This window comes from Jaculus jaculus, chromosome X (assembly GCF_020740685.1).
Source record: "Jaculus jaculus isolate mJacJac1 chromosome X, mJacJac1.mat.Y.cur, whole genome shotgun sequence".
NCBI classification, from domain to species: domain Eukaryota; kingdom Metazoa; phylum Chordata; class Mammalia; order Rodentia; family Dipodidae; genus Jaculus; species Jaculus jaculus.
Genome location: NC_059125.1, coordinates 30086520 through 30099953, shown reverse-complemented (window position 1 = coordinate 30099953; position 13434 = coordinate 30086520). Strand labels below are relative to the sequence as shown.

At 36.4% G+C, this 13434-nt stretch overlaps 1 non-coding gene across 1 annotated transcript; it reads left to right on the top strand.

Annotated features, from left to right (window-relative positions):
* The first annotated feature begins 7766 nt into the window (after positions 1 to 7766).
* Positions 7767 to 7838, top strand: LOC123457001. Its single transcript, XR_006634849.1, has one exon. It is a non-coding gene; the product is annotated as a small nucleolar RNA SNORD5 (small nucleolar RNA).
* Positions 7839 to 13434: the final 5596 nt, after the last annotated feature.

Below are 13434 nucleotides of genomic sequence, written 5' to 3'. Positions count from 1 at the left end.
GGGCATGCCACCTTTGTTTTATTTCTTCCAAAATCCAATAACATCAGTCTAATCATGAGAAATTGCATCAGATATACCCAATTTGAAGGACATTCTACAAAATGCATGATAATTATTAGTCAAAAATAGCAAACATATGAAAATTAAAGAATGACTGAGAGACTTTCACAAATGATCAAGGACAACTACAACAGTTTGAGGTCCTAAAATGATTTGTAAAAAAAGGAAAAAAAAAAAACCTCAAGGATAAATGTGGTATTAAGTCTGGAATTTAGTTATAGTAACACACTAATAGTGATTCCTCTATTTGATAAACATGTCATAGTAATTTAAAATGCTCTGATTAAAGGAAACAAATTGATTAAGGTATATGTGGGAGCCCCTTCTGCACTGTCTAACTGTTCTACAAACTTATTCCAAAACAAAAACTTCAAATTTGTGAGGTTAAAAGTCAAATACTGGACAGGAGAGATGGCTTAGCAGTTAAGGTGCTTGCTTGTGAAGCCTAAGGACCGAATTTCAATTCCCCAGTACACATGTATGCCAGATGCACAAGGTGGCACATGTGTCTAGAGTTCACTTGCAGTGACTAGAGGCCTTAGTATGCCCTTTCATTTTTTTTTAAAATTATTTATTTATTAGATAGAGAAAGAGAGAGAGAGAGAGAGAGAGAGAGAGAGAGAGAGAGAGAGAGAATGGGTACACCAGGGCCTCCAGCCACTTCACACAAACTCCAGATGTGTGTGCCCCCTTGTGCATCTGGCTAACGTTGGTTCTGGAGAATCAAACCTGGGTCCTTTTGCTTTGCAAGCAAATGCCTTAACCTCTAGGCCATCCCTACAGCATGCCCTTTCATTTTTTTCTCTCTCCCTCTTTCTCCCTCTGTAATAATATTTTAATTTTTAAAAATCATATAGCAAAAAGCAAACAATAAATGGGAAAATGAACAAGTAGCTTTCCAAAAAAAAGAAAGAAAAAGGAAATCAAGGGCTAGATAGATGGCTTGGCTAGGAAAGCATTTACCTGCAAAGCCAAAGAACCCAGATTCAACTTTCCAGTACCCACATAAAGCCAGATGTACATGTGGCTCAATCATCTGGAGTTTGTTTGCTAGAGACCCTGACATGCTCATGCCCATTCTCTCTCTCTTCCCCCACCCAAATAAATAAATAAAAAGCACAAAAAAGGAAAATAAATGGGCAGTAGCTATACAGAAACATTACTCAACACCTTTAACCATCAGAGAAATACTACTTAAAAATACATTGAGATTTCATCTTACTTTGTCCGAATGGTTATCATTTTGAAGTATAAAAAGGAAGAAAGACAATGATAAAGGATAGAAAGAAAAATAAAACATCATTTTTTATTTTCTTCTCATATAGGAAATATAGTTTATATAAATTAACACACACACACACACACACACACCAGGAACTTTTATGAGGGAGAAGAGTAAGGAGACCAACAAGAAGGAATGGATGAATGAGAAAAAAGGAATTGGGGAAGGGTAGTGAGTGGGTTAACATAAAAATGCAATGATATATACATATGAAAATTTCATAATTAATACACTAATTTTGAAGGCTCAACAAATATATTAATTAAAAATTGATCATGAGATCCACTGAGAAACTCATTTAAAACACTTTCAGTTAAGTAATTTGTTTTATCAATGTGGGTAACTGGATTTCTAGGATATCTAAATAAGCATTATCCCTTGAACTGAGAGAATATAGAGTCCTGTATTTTCCAAACATATTGGTCCAGCAACTTTTGTTCAAAAAATATTTTCTAGGAAAAGGGCTAATATAGAGAAGCTTTTCCCCTATGCCACATACTTCTAAAGAACACTGAGCCATGTTCAAATTCTAATAAAATAAACTTTGGCTGAAGAGAAAAAAAATCCAAGAACATTAAATTGGCAGATGATTTTGACATCTAAGAGAATAAGCATTAAATCAAATTAATAGGATATGTTCACTGACTGAACAATTTTATAAATGTAAAATGATATATAGTACACATTTAGTTGTATAAGTAAAAATTAAATAAGAAATATCAATGAAGTAAGAATGAAATACAGGAGAATAGACTTAACTACCCATTACATTGCTATGAGAATTTCATGTCTTATGCATTCTTAAGAACTATTACAACTTATGAAAAACTGTCATGCTTAGTGAAGTGAGTGTCATAGGAGTAATAAGACCATTCCTATCTACTTTGATAGTTAGGTTTTTGTAGTTCTATGTACCACATTACAAAATTTCCACAATGAACTATTTGCAAATAAAGCACAAGATGTGCATCTAAGAGATAAAGTCATAGTAATAAATCCTTGAAACAATAACTGAAAATGTTATCCTGATAAACCAAACCCCTGAGAGGATTAAACACTGGTGCTTAAGTTCACAGGGGTAGAAGGAAAATGGAAAGTAGTTAGCCAGAGGAGCATTGCTATGGAGATAGTAATAGATATTGAGGAGACTCAAAATTCATCAAAGATGAAAATAAGAGTCTATTGAGAGCTCATCACTAAAGAAGACATCTTCATCACACCCTCCAAGGCTAAAAGAACTTTGTTGTAAAGGAGGCAAAAAGAACGTAGGAACCATAAGATGGGAAGAAGTGCTTCGGGGGCATAGTCCTCTGATCACAAACCCACTGGTACATTAATGATTTCAAAGGGATTGTCATTGCCCCAAAGACCTGCACAATTCTATGCCATGAACATTTTGCCAGAGGATAGAAGAGGAAAAACTGATTGAAATATCAACACAGAAGTTCTTGTAAAGAGGAAGGTACTCAGCGCAATAGGTTTAGGAGAGGGGGGATAAAAGAGTAATAGAACAGAAATATGATTAAATTACAGTATGTTCATGTATTAAAACCTTCAATAAAATGTTTTTTTAAAACTTCTTTATTTGACAGAGATAATAGGTGTGTAAGGGCCTCCAGCCACTAAAAATGCACTCGATATGCATGTTCCACATTGTGCATCTTGCTTCATGTGGGCACTAGGGAACTGAACTCAAGCATCAAGCTTTACAAGCAAATGCCTTTAAACACTGAACAATCTCTCCAGCCCCAATACAATGTTTTTAAAAGCAGTAACTAGGGTTTTCCATTGGATAAATCTAGACAACCTGAACACCAAAATAATTAATAACAGTGGAGAATTAGAAACCATTGAAAACTATGTATATACAGGAGCATATGAATGTAGAAAGGAGACCATGTGATGGGAAGAGGGGGAAGAGGCATAAAGAGAGGACAATGGAATGCATATGCAATGAAAGCAGAAAGGAGGATATTTGTGGGAATAAATAGGATCCATAAGAGGGGCGAAGGATGGTGAGGCCCCTGGGGAAGGGGGTAGGAACACAATTAAGAGCAAAGTATAATGACACATATGTATTAAAATGCCATATGATTCATAGGGCTTTTCTCCAGTGTGGATTCTCTGGTGATGAATAAGCATGGAGCTCCTACTAAAGGCCTTCCCACATTCATTACAAGCATAGGGTTTCTCACCAGTGTGGATTTTCTGGTGATGAGTGAGTGTGGAGCTTCAGCTAAAGGTCTTTCCACATTCATGATATTCGTAAGGTTTCTCCCCGGTGTGGATCCGTGGATAGAGAATGAGAGCAGAACTACAGCTGAAGGTTTTCCCACAGTCATTGCATTCATACTTTTTTTCTCCAGTGTGGATTCTCTGTGCTGAATATGATGTGAACTCTGGCTGAAGGCCTTTCCACATTCACTACATTCATAAGGCTTTTTGCTGGTGTGGATTCTTTGATGCTGTATAAGGTCTGAAGTTCGATTAAAGCTCTTGCTACATTCAGCACATTTATGGGGTCGGTCTCCCATAGGGAGTCTCTGGGGAGAAGTCAAGTTGGAGCTCCCAAACTCATTACACGTCTCATTTCTTTCCCCCATGTGAGTGAGCTTTTCCTCAACTGTCATTCGACAAAGTGCTTGCATTTTTCTATTCAATCTTTCTCCAGAGGAGCTCCCTAACTGCCCCTTGAGCCGAACTTCTTGTTCAAAGGCTTCTTCAAACTCAAGACCCTGAGAAATATTCTTCTGGAATGTTTCAAATATCATCTCACGTGATTCTGTCTCATCAGAAATTACTTGATCATTTTCAGTTTTGGATTCACCATCCAGTGAAAGCCCTATGAATGTAATGAATGTGGGAAGGATTTCAGCCAGAGCTCGTACCTGTATCAGTCCCAGAGGATCCACACTGGAGAGAAGCCCTATGAATGTGGGGAGTGTGGAGGAAAGTTTATCTACAGCTCAGACCTTATTCAGCATCAAAGGATCCACACTGGGGAGAACCCCTATGAATGTCGTGAATGAGCCAAAGCCTTCAGGTACAGCTCCGCTCTTGTTCGCCACCAGAGAATTCACACTGGAGAGAGGCTGTATTAGTCAGGGTTCTCTAGAGGAACACACCCATAGAGCGGACTGTATTAAAAGGGAATTTATTGGATTAGCTTACGGCAGTTCAACAATAGTAGATTGCAGGCCTGAGAGTCCAGGAATCCGGTAGCTGCTCAGTCCACAAGGCTGGATGCCTCAGCAGTCCCAGTCCAGCACTGGAGGCCTGGAGGACGGCTGCTCTGCAGTCCAGCGGGAAGGCAGCACCCAGCACCAGCAGTCATGCGGGAGGAGGAGATACTTTCCTTCCCAGAGCTACTTTAGTAAAGCCCCCTCCAAGAGTGGTGGCCCACTCTGGGAGAAGTATCCCTCCTTCAGTTAGTCCTTCCTAGAAGCAACCTCAGAGACCCACTTATGAGGAATGTCCGTGGATTCCTAAAGAGATCAAGTTGACACAAACCTAACCATCACAGAGGCCTTTGAATGTAATGGCTGTGAGCAAAAGTTCTCTCAGTATTTCTAGTGTCCGAGAGTCTATGTGAAGGAGCCACACCCATTTTCCTCACTTTCCCAGTCTGAAGCACTCTTGCCTTCTTTACAATTATGAACCACTTAGGACACAGCCCTTCCACTTTAGAGAAGGCAGTTTGGGGGAAATCATCCTGGAACAGTGGATTTCCTGGGAATGACACCAGGCCTTAAAAACAGGCAAGTGGCAGGGGAAGTACTGGGAACGGCAGGAAGCTTGGGGACTAGTCACCCCTTTTGGAAGGGGATTTGCACTAAACTGTTTTTCTCACACCACAGGAGCCTTTCTTTCCAAGGTGGGGATGGCAGCAGGTTTGGAAAAAAAAAAAAAAAACCCTAAGGACTTCATTAGTTGGAGTCAGTATAGGGAGCACAGAAGGCAGTGGAAGGAAGGTTCTGTGTCTTCCTAAGTGCTAGGAAGGGGAATAGAGGCTGTCTTTCAAAGCCACTGTCCTAACCCAGTTTTAAGATTGGACAAGGGACATGCTGTTTTGATACATGATTCTATGAATTAAGGAAATTTGGTGCTGAAGGAGTTACTTTGTTTAGAAGGGGAGGGAAAGCCCCACCCACCTCCAGCTCTTGGAAGAAGGTAAGGGCATGTTTCCCAGCCCTCTGGCAAGACTGTAGGCAAACCCCTCTTTCTCCCTTGGGAGACTGCTGGGAAGGAAGTCCCTGTGAGCAGTGAGTGACCGAGCAGAAGCATTAGCAATAGCCTCTGATTCCTGACCTCCTCCTCTTCCCATTACTGTGGTAAAAAAGTGATTTGAGGGACTGGAGAAACGGCTGAACAGTTAAAAGATGCGTGTTTGCAAAGCCTTCTGGCCTAGGTTCAATTCCTCAGTCACCTAAGTAAAGCCAAATTGGCATTTGTTTGCAGCCGCAACAGAGCCTCAGAGGCCCCAACATCTCAGCACTGAAGCAGACCAAAAATGAACCCAACATGGCTCAGGGAAATTTTGCGGAAGAGGGGGCGGAAAGAATGTCAGAGTCACATGTTGAGTCATGATATGCAGAGACATTTATCGTACCAATAACTATGGGCTAACTCCACAATGCACGACCCATTTACATCAACAAGGAGGGTCCAATGGGAGGGGGTAGATCATGGATGAGCCTAAACAATGGTACCAAACTGCCTGTATTTGCTGAAAAGAAAACTAATAAATTAAATTTAAAAAAATAGAGAAACAAACAAAAAAAAGAGAACCAGGCGTGTATGCATACACGTGCAAATAAATTTAAAAAAATAAAAAATAAATAAAATGCCATATTGATAACCATGACTTTGAATATTAACTTTAAAAATTAAGAAAATTCATAAATAAAAACTGAATAAAAATTTAAAAATCAGTCAGAATGACCTATAGAAGCAATAGGTAGTGAAATTTAAAGGTTATAAACCAACTTGTAACCATTAACCTGCCTCATTATGGGATAATCACATATCCTTCGAATGAAATGACCTCCCAGACTCTGGAAATATTTAAAAGCAGCTAGATGCCAGTATACCTTCTATATTATATGTAAATATGACTTCCACAAGAGGTAAGATCTCAGAAGCTCTAAATCTACAAGAAAGTTAAAAAAAAAAAATGATGGTGCTGAAAAACCTATCAAATCATCCAAACCACCCCACAAGTTATCTTCTGCACAATACACATACACTCTCTCTTCTAACCAACATAGTATCTATAAATTACCTGAGCAACTATTCCAGTTTGGGTAAAGCATCAGAGGCAAAATATCATCTATGAATGTTCACCTAATTGACCTCAGATAGTATAACTTGCCAGGTATGGTGGCACATGCCTTTGATAACAGCACTTGGGAGGCAGAAGTAGGAAGATTGCTGTGAGTTTGAGGCCAGGCTGAGACTACATAGTGAATTCCAGGTCAACCTACGATATAGTGAAACCCTACCTCAAAAAACAAAACAATGACAACATATATGTGTGGGGGGGGTATAACTAGAGGAAAAACAGGTGATGAATCGATCCAAACCAAGTGTTTTTGTTAGTACAATTTTTTTAAAAAATAGAGAAATATATATTTAAAAGCTGAATCTTAAAAATCTGGTCTTTTCTTCCTCCTATGGAATTTACTTACACAAAGGGCAATGTGTGTAAGTTTAAGACTTCCTTTACAGTTGCTATACAGAACTAACTTGAGATGAAAATACAAAGCAATCAAGGAACAAAATAACCAAAGTATTCATCAATTCATAAACACACAACAAACATAAAGTCCATATATATAATGGAATTCTTTACTCAGTCATAAAAATAATGAAGTCTAGTCATTGAGAACAACTTAGATGGAACTGGAGATCATTATGTTAAATAAATACAATTATCATTATTATGCTAAGCAAAGACAAGTCCTCCATGATGTCGTTGCTAAGTGGAATCCATAAAAGTTGATTTCAGAGAAGTAGAATGTAGAATGTTATCTATTGGAGGTCTGTGAAACCAGGTGAGAGACAGAGATCAAGAGAGATTGACCAACAGATTTAAGTTAGTCAGAAGGAATAAGTCCTAATTATTATTGAAAAATAAGATGGCTACATATAAAAATTGCATACTGGGGGCTGCATCTGGGGTTTGATTGCAGCAGCTGGAGGCTCTGGGGTGCCCATTGTCTGTCTTTCTCTTTTCTTTCTCACTCTTCTTTCTCTCCTCTTGCAATTAAATAAGAATATTTTTAAATGCATATGTATATTTCAAAACTCTGGAATAAAGGATTTGAATGCTTTCTTGGTAAGTAAATGATGATACATGCTTGAGAAAATAAATGTAATAGCTTAGGTAAGCTTCAATGAGTGGCAAAATAGTCTTGGGAATACAGTTCCCATGATGAATTAAACTTTTTAGCTGCTGAATCATATAGATATGAATTAAAACTTAAGTCTGATAGAAAGAAAATAAACAAATTGATTAAAATTCTAGAGAAAACACATTAGAATATTCTAGAATATCATGTAACATGCCAGAGGAACATCAATTTCATGAAAGATGTCACATAGTAAAATTACCTAACAAATATCAAGGAAAACCTAAGGTATTTTATTACTGCTTATATTAAAAAAATTGCCAGGCTACTGAGAGAATCAAGATGTGCTAAAGATATGCAGCATTTAAAAATACATAGTAAGTACTAGAAATATACTTGCCGTATGAAGACACAATTCTTCAGAAACATTGCTAAACATTCAATATTGTATGTTTTTAACAAACAAATGCGTTATCAGAGATTATGTGGGAAATTTACACATTACACATTGTTTAAAATGCAGCTTCTTTGAGCTCTGCCATATCAATCATTTACCAAGAGTTTGTGACCACCCTGAGACGACATAGTGAATTCAAGATCAGCCTGGACTAGGGTGAAACTCTACCTCAGGAAAAAAAAAAAAAAATATATATATATATATATATATATATAGGTCAGAGATTATGTGGGAAATTTAAATGTCACACATTGGATAAAGTGCAGTTTCTTGAATCGTCAGCCATATCAATCATGTCTCTTTTCTAAAGACTTGATAGAAATTAATAATAGTTCCTTTCTTGTTTTAAAATATTTGTAATGAAGTGAAACATAGCTTTCATCATTTTTTTTTTCTTTTTGGTTTTTCAAGGTAGGGTTTCACTCTGGCCCAGGATAACCTGGAATTAACTATGTAGTCTCAGACTGGCCTCAAACTCACTACAATCCTCCTATCCCTGCCTCCTGATTGCTGGGATTAAAGGTATGCATGCATCACCATGCCCAGCTAGCTTTCATTATTTTTAATCCCAAGTAAAGTATTCTGTTTTTCCCCTAGTGATTGGTGCCACAATGCCAAAATGATCTCTAAAAAATGTCATTATCACTTCTTAATATTCTCCATATTTACAAAAAAAATTAGTAAGGTTTCTAGATGATTCCACAATTCTATGGTATCATATATAGTCCATCAATTGGGCATATTCATATAAGGATCTGGTTTCCAGTGAGGAGGGACTACCTAATCACTAGGAATCAGATCTTCATACACTGGTTTACTTTGGGTAAGTTACATTCTATAGATATCACTTTCTCTAATCATAAAATGTGATGGTTAAATAATTTGTGGTCCTCCTCACCACAAAATTTTTATGGTAACTAAAACTGTGTACCCAAATTTTGTATTATCACTTTGTTGCAATGAGGAAATTATATCCTTTGTAATAATTTTTTTAAAAAAATTCAATTACCAAAATAGTACATTTTCATTTCTGTTGATTTTCCTAATGGGTCTAGCAGATTTTAATTTTTTGTACTTTTGCTTTTTGTTTCATCATGCTTTAATTCAATTTTTCTTGAACCAAAGGAGGTTCCTATATCAAATTTAAGTAACAGAAATCATCACTTAGTGTCTCTGAGTAAGAAGATATGTATGTGTTTCTCCTAAAATACAATGAATACAAGAAACAATATAAGGGAAAGCAAGCAGACATAGAGCAATGGTTCTCAACCTGGCTTGATTCTTGCTCCCCAAGAAACCAGCACAATATCTGGAGACAGTGCTGGTTTTTGGAATGTTGAATGGTGTAAGGTACTACTTTTATCCTGATATACATTCGATAATATATGTAACAAATAATTATGTATCTCAAAACAACAATGCTAAAATGAGAATTATCTGAAAAAGAATAAGCAAAACAAATCAAACAAAACCAACTGCAAGTTAAACAGACAGGGACTTCAAAGGAAATCTAAAACATTTCATAGTTATATTTTATGGATTGAGCAGCATAAAACCTTACAAACTTCCTGCCTTTTTAATAGTTTGAATTGGTGGTTCTCCATAAGTGTTCACTTATCTATCCCAAACATTAACGGTATCTCAGCTGACTAAATCTGCAATAAATTAAAAAAAAAACATAAAAATCAATCCAGATATTTGAAAGGTGAAAGCTTAAAAAGATATTGATTTCCAGCGTACTTGTCAGTATCAATCCCAGTACAAAATTCCTTGTCTTTGGTATAATCCATACTTTTAAATTATTCCTATGAAGGGACAAAGTGGTATTGAAAGTGTAGAGGTCATAGATTAAAATCCTATAATGCACAGGGAGGTACCTTACAAGAGTGCATTTTTAGTGCAAAATATATGATGCTGAAGTCAGTAAACTGTACCTTACATTAACCAATAAACTATATGTGTGAGGGGAACTGTGTTTCAGAAAATCAAAAATATATGAAGTTTTGCATCTAAATTGGAATAAATTGAAAGCAATGCTTTGAGCATGGACTAAAACAGCATTCAATGTCAGCAAAATTCAAAGTATGTCCTAAGAGATCCTTAGCATTGTGGCTTAAGCTTAGTAGGCATTGAACAAATACTAACGTCCTTCTCCCTGTTTCCCCCTTTGCCCATTATATAATGCTTCAGTAGTAGTCTTGCTATGGTTCAGGCCATTTCCCTCATTTGTAATATACTTTCCCTTACTTCTCTACCAAACTAAATCATATGTTTTTCAATTTGTATCTAGCCAAAGTGCCATAGTCTCCCTAATTTATAATATATTCTTCCTTTATTTCAAAATATTACAAACTTCCATGATTTTCACTCCTTCACAGTAAGGCTGATGATTATACTATACTCATTTACATTCCTAGAGATGAAAATATGAAAAATCAAATTAAATTTAAGGAGATATTGATTTAGCAGGTATTTAAATATATTATCAAAAATAGGACTACAGAGATGGATCAGTGGATAAAGTGTCTGCCTTACAAGCATTAGCCCCTGAGCTCACTTCCAAGTACTGATATAAAAATGCTGGATCGGGTGGCTCATACATGTAATCTTAGTGTTGTGGAACGGAAAACAGGATGATCCTTGGGGCATGGTGGTTAGCCTAATTTCTAAGATCCAGGTCAATGAAAGACCCTGTTTCAAAACAAATATATTAATAGCTTTTCTATTTTTTTTAAATGTTTTATTGACAACATTCATGCATGTTGTAGAAAAGGGGTGAAAAAAATTTTCCCCCAAGGAATAACATATGAGGTTGTCCTCTGGCCTCCACATGCACAAACATGCATTTATAATTTGTGATATATATATATATATGACAGTTAACACTACTATGTCATGTGATTGGCAAACCATAAGAGAGAATTATATAGAAGCTTATTATACTTAAGAATATGGTATGTAGCTGGGCATGGTGGCACACGCCTTTAATCCCAGCACTCAGGAGGCAGAAGTAGGAGGATCGCCATGAGTTCGAGGCCACTTTGAGACTCCATAGTGAATTTCAGGTCAGCCTGGGCTAAAGTGAGAACCTACCTCGAAAAACCAAAAATAAAAAAAAGAGAAAGAAATAATCTTGTATGTCATTAAAGGTAGAATTTCAAACTAATGGAGAAAGCATTTTACAAATAAAATAAAGTAGTTGGAAATCACAAAATATATATAGTACAACTGATCAAAAACTATTACCAAGCTAAATATAATTTAAAAAAGTAAAAAGAATCTCCACAGGAGTCTAGCTTTCCATAAAAACTAAAAGAAATTAAAGCTTTTATAGGAATATAATTTCTGAGATCAAAATAGAAATTGATTTTTAAACATAAAAGCAACCACAGAAAAATTGTATCCATCTTTAATTTTCAAATTAATAGGTATGAAAATGAAAATTTTCTCAATGTCAAAACTATTATCATAGACAAAGGAAGTGCCAGAAAATAATTAAATATATAACACAATTCTACCTATTTATATCTAATATACAGAGCTTTTTTTTGCATAGACCTCTTTACAAAAAAAAATACATAAAAGACAAATCCCAAAATAGAAATACAAACATAAATGAAAGGGCAATGAAAATGAAAAGGCAATCACACAAGAGAATAATAAACATATGTAAATGTACTTGGCTTCTTTATAATCAAAGGTTGAAAATTAAACCAAAGATATAGCTTTTTCTCTAGTAAGTTGGACTAAGATTAGTAAATAAAAAAAGAAAGCATAGTGTCACTAAGGATGAAATATGGACAAAGATAATAACTTGATATAATTAGATCCCTTAAGGGGTAGTTAAGATTATGTATAAAGCTTATAAATGTTTAATGGACTTTGACCTAGTTAAGTCACTTATAGACATTTTCTCTCTCTCTTTGTTTTTGTTTTTTGAGGTAAGGTCTCACTCTCACTCAAGCTAACCTGAAATTCACTATGTAATTTCAGGTTGGCTTCGAACTCACAGTGATTCTCCTACCTCTGCCTCCCAAGTGCTAGAATTAAAGGTGTGTGCCACCTTGCCCAGCTATTTCTCTAAAGACACAATAAAAAATATATATAGATATATACATACATATACATATATACTAATATTTATTTACAAAGCTGTTTAATACTGTATTACTCAAAGTATTTTTAAATATTTTAAATTCCTCAAAGTCCAATGCTAAGATGTGAGTTAAGTAAATTACAGTATATACATCCCAGTTTGGAATAATAGAAACCATGTTCTTAGTGAATATTTACAAGTATGAGAAACTGTTCGTTAAATGGCATCAAGTTAGCACCAGACAAATGGGATAACACTTATTTTTTTTTAGAGAAAATTTAATAGGTGTAGGCCCTCTTGTAGCCCACGATTGGTGGTAGCTTGATAATGGAGAGTGGGCTCATGTTTGGATATGGTTCTGACTTGTTTCCCAGCTCCAGCTATGTGTCATGTTCCACTGAGCAGATCAGTTAGCCAAATCAAGAGCATTTGGTTTCCCACCATGGCCTGCACCACTATTGCACTTGTGTGGTTATTATTACAACAGGTTATTTGCTGCTAAGTAGGTTAGACCATGAGTTGCTTGGACAGATATTGGTCATTTTCCCCCAGTTGCCCATGTAGCACCGTCTGGTACTAGATGTGCTGACTGTCTGGGGACTGACTCTCTTCCAGCTTCTAGCCATGTCATTCCATTTTACTCCATTGGAGAATCTGCTTCTCTTTTTCAGATAGACACAAATCCTAGGGAGAGAACCACTCCATCATACCTCCAAAGGGCCCCAGCTGAAACTAAGAATAATTGGCGAAACAAGCAAGGGTGCTGTTTTCTTGGTGAACTGGGTGCCAGCAAGGGTAAAGGAGATCAACACAGGGAACAATCAACTCCTACCAAACCAGATATCCAGAGACACAGAGGCTGTCAACACCTCATCTCTGAAGCAGACCCAAAATGAACCCAACATGACCTAGGGAAATTTTGCGGAACAGTGTGTGGAAAGAATGTCAGAGCCACACGTTGGGTCATGATAAGCAGAGACATTTCTCCTACTCTCAACTGTGGGCTAACTGCACAATGCATGACCCATATACCTCAACAAGAAGGGGCCAGGGGGGAGGGGTAGGACATGAACCAGCCTAACAATGGTACCAACTTGACTGTATTCACTGAGTAGAAAACTAATTAATAAAAAATAAATTAATTTAAAAAATGGCATCAAGTCTTTTTAGAAAACTATACTGGTTAATA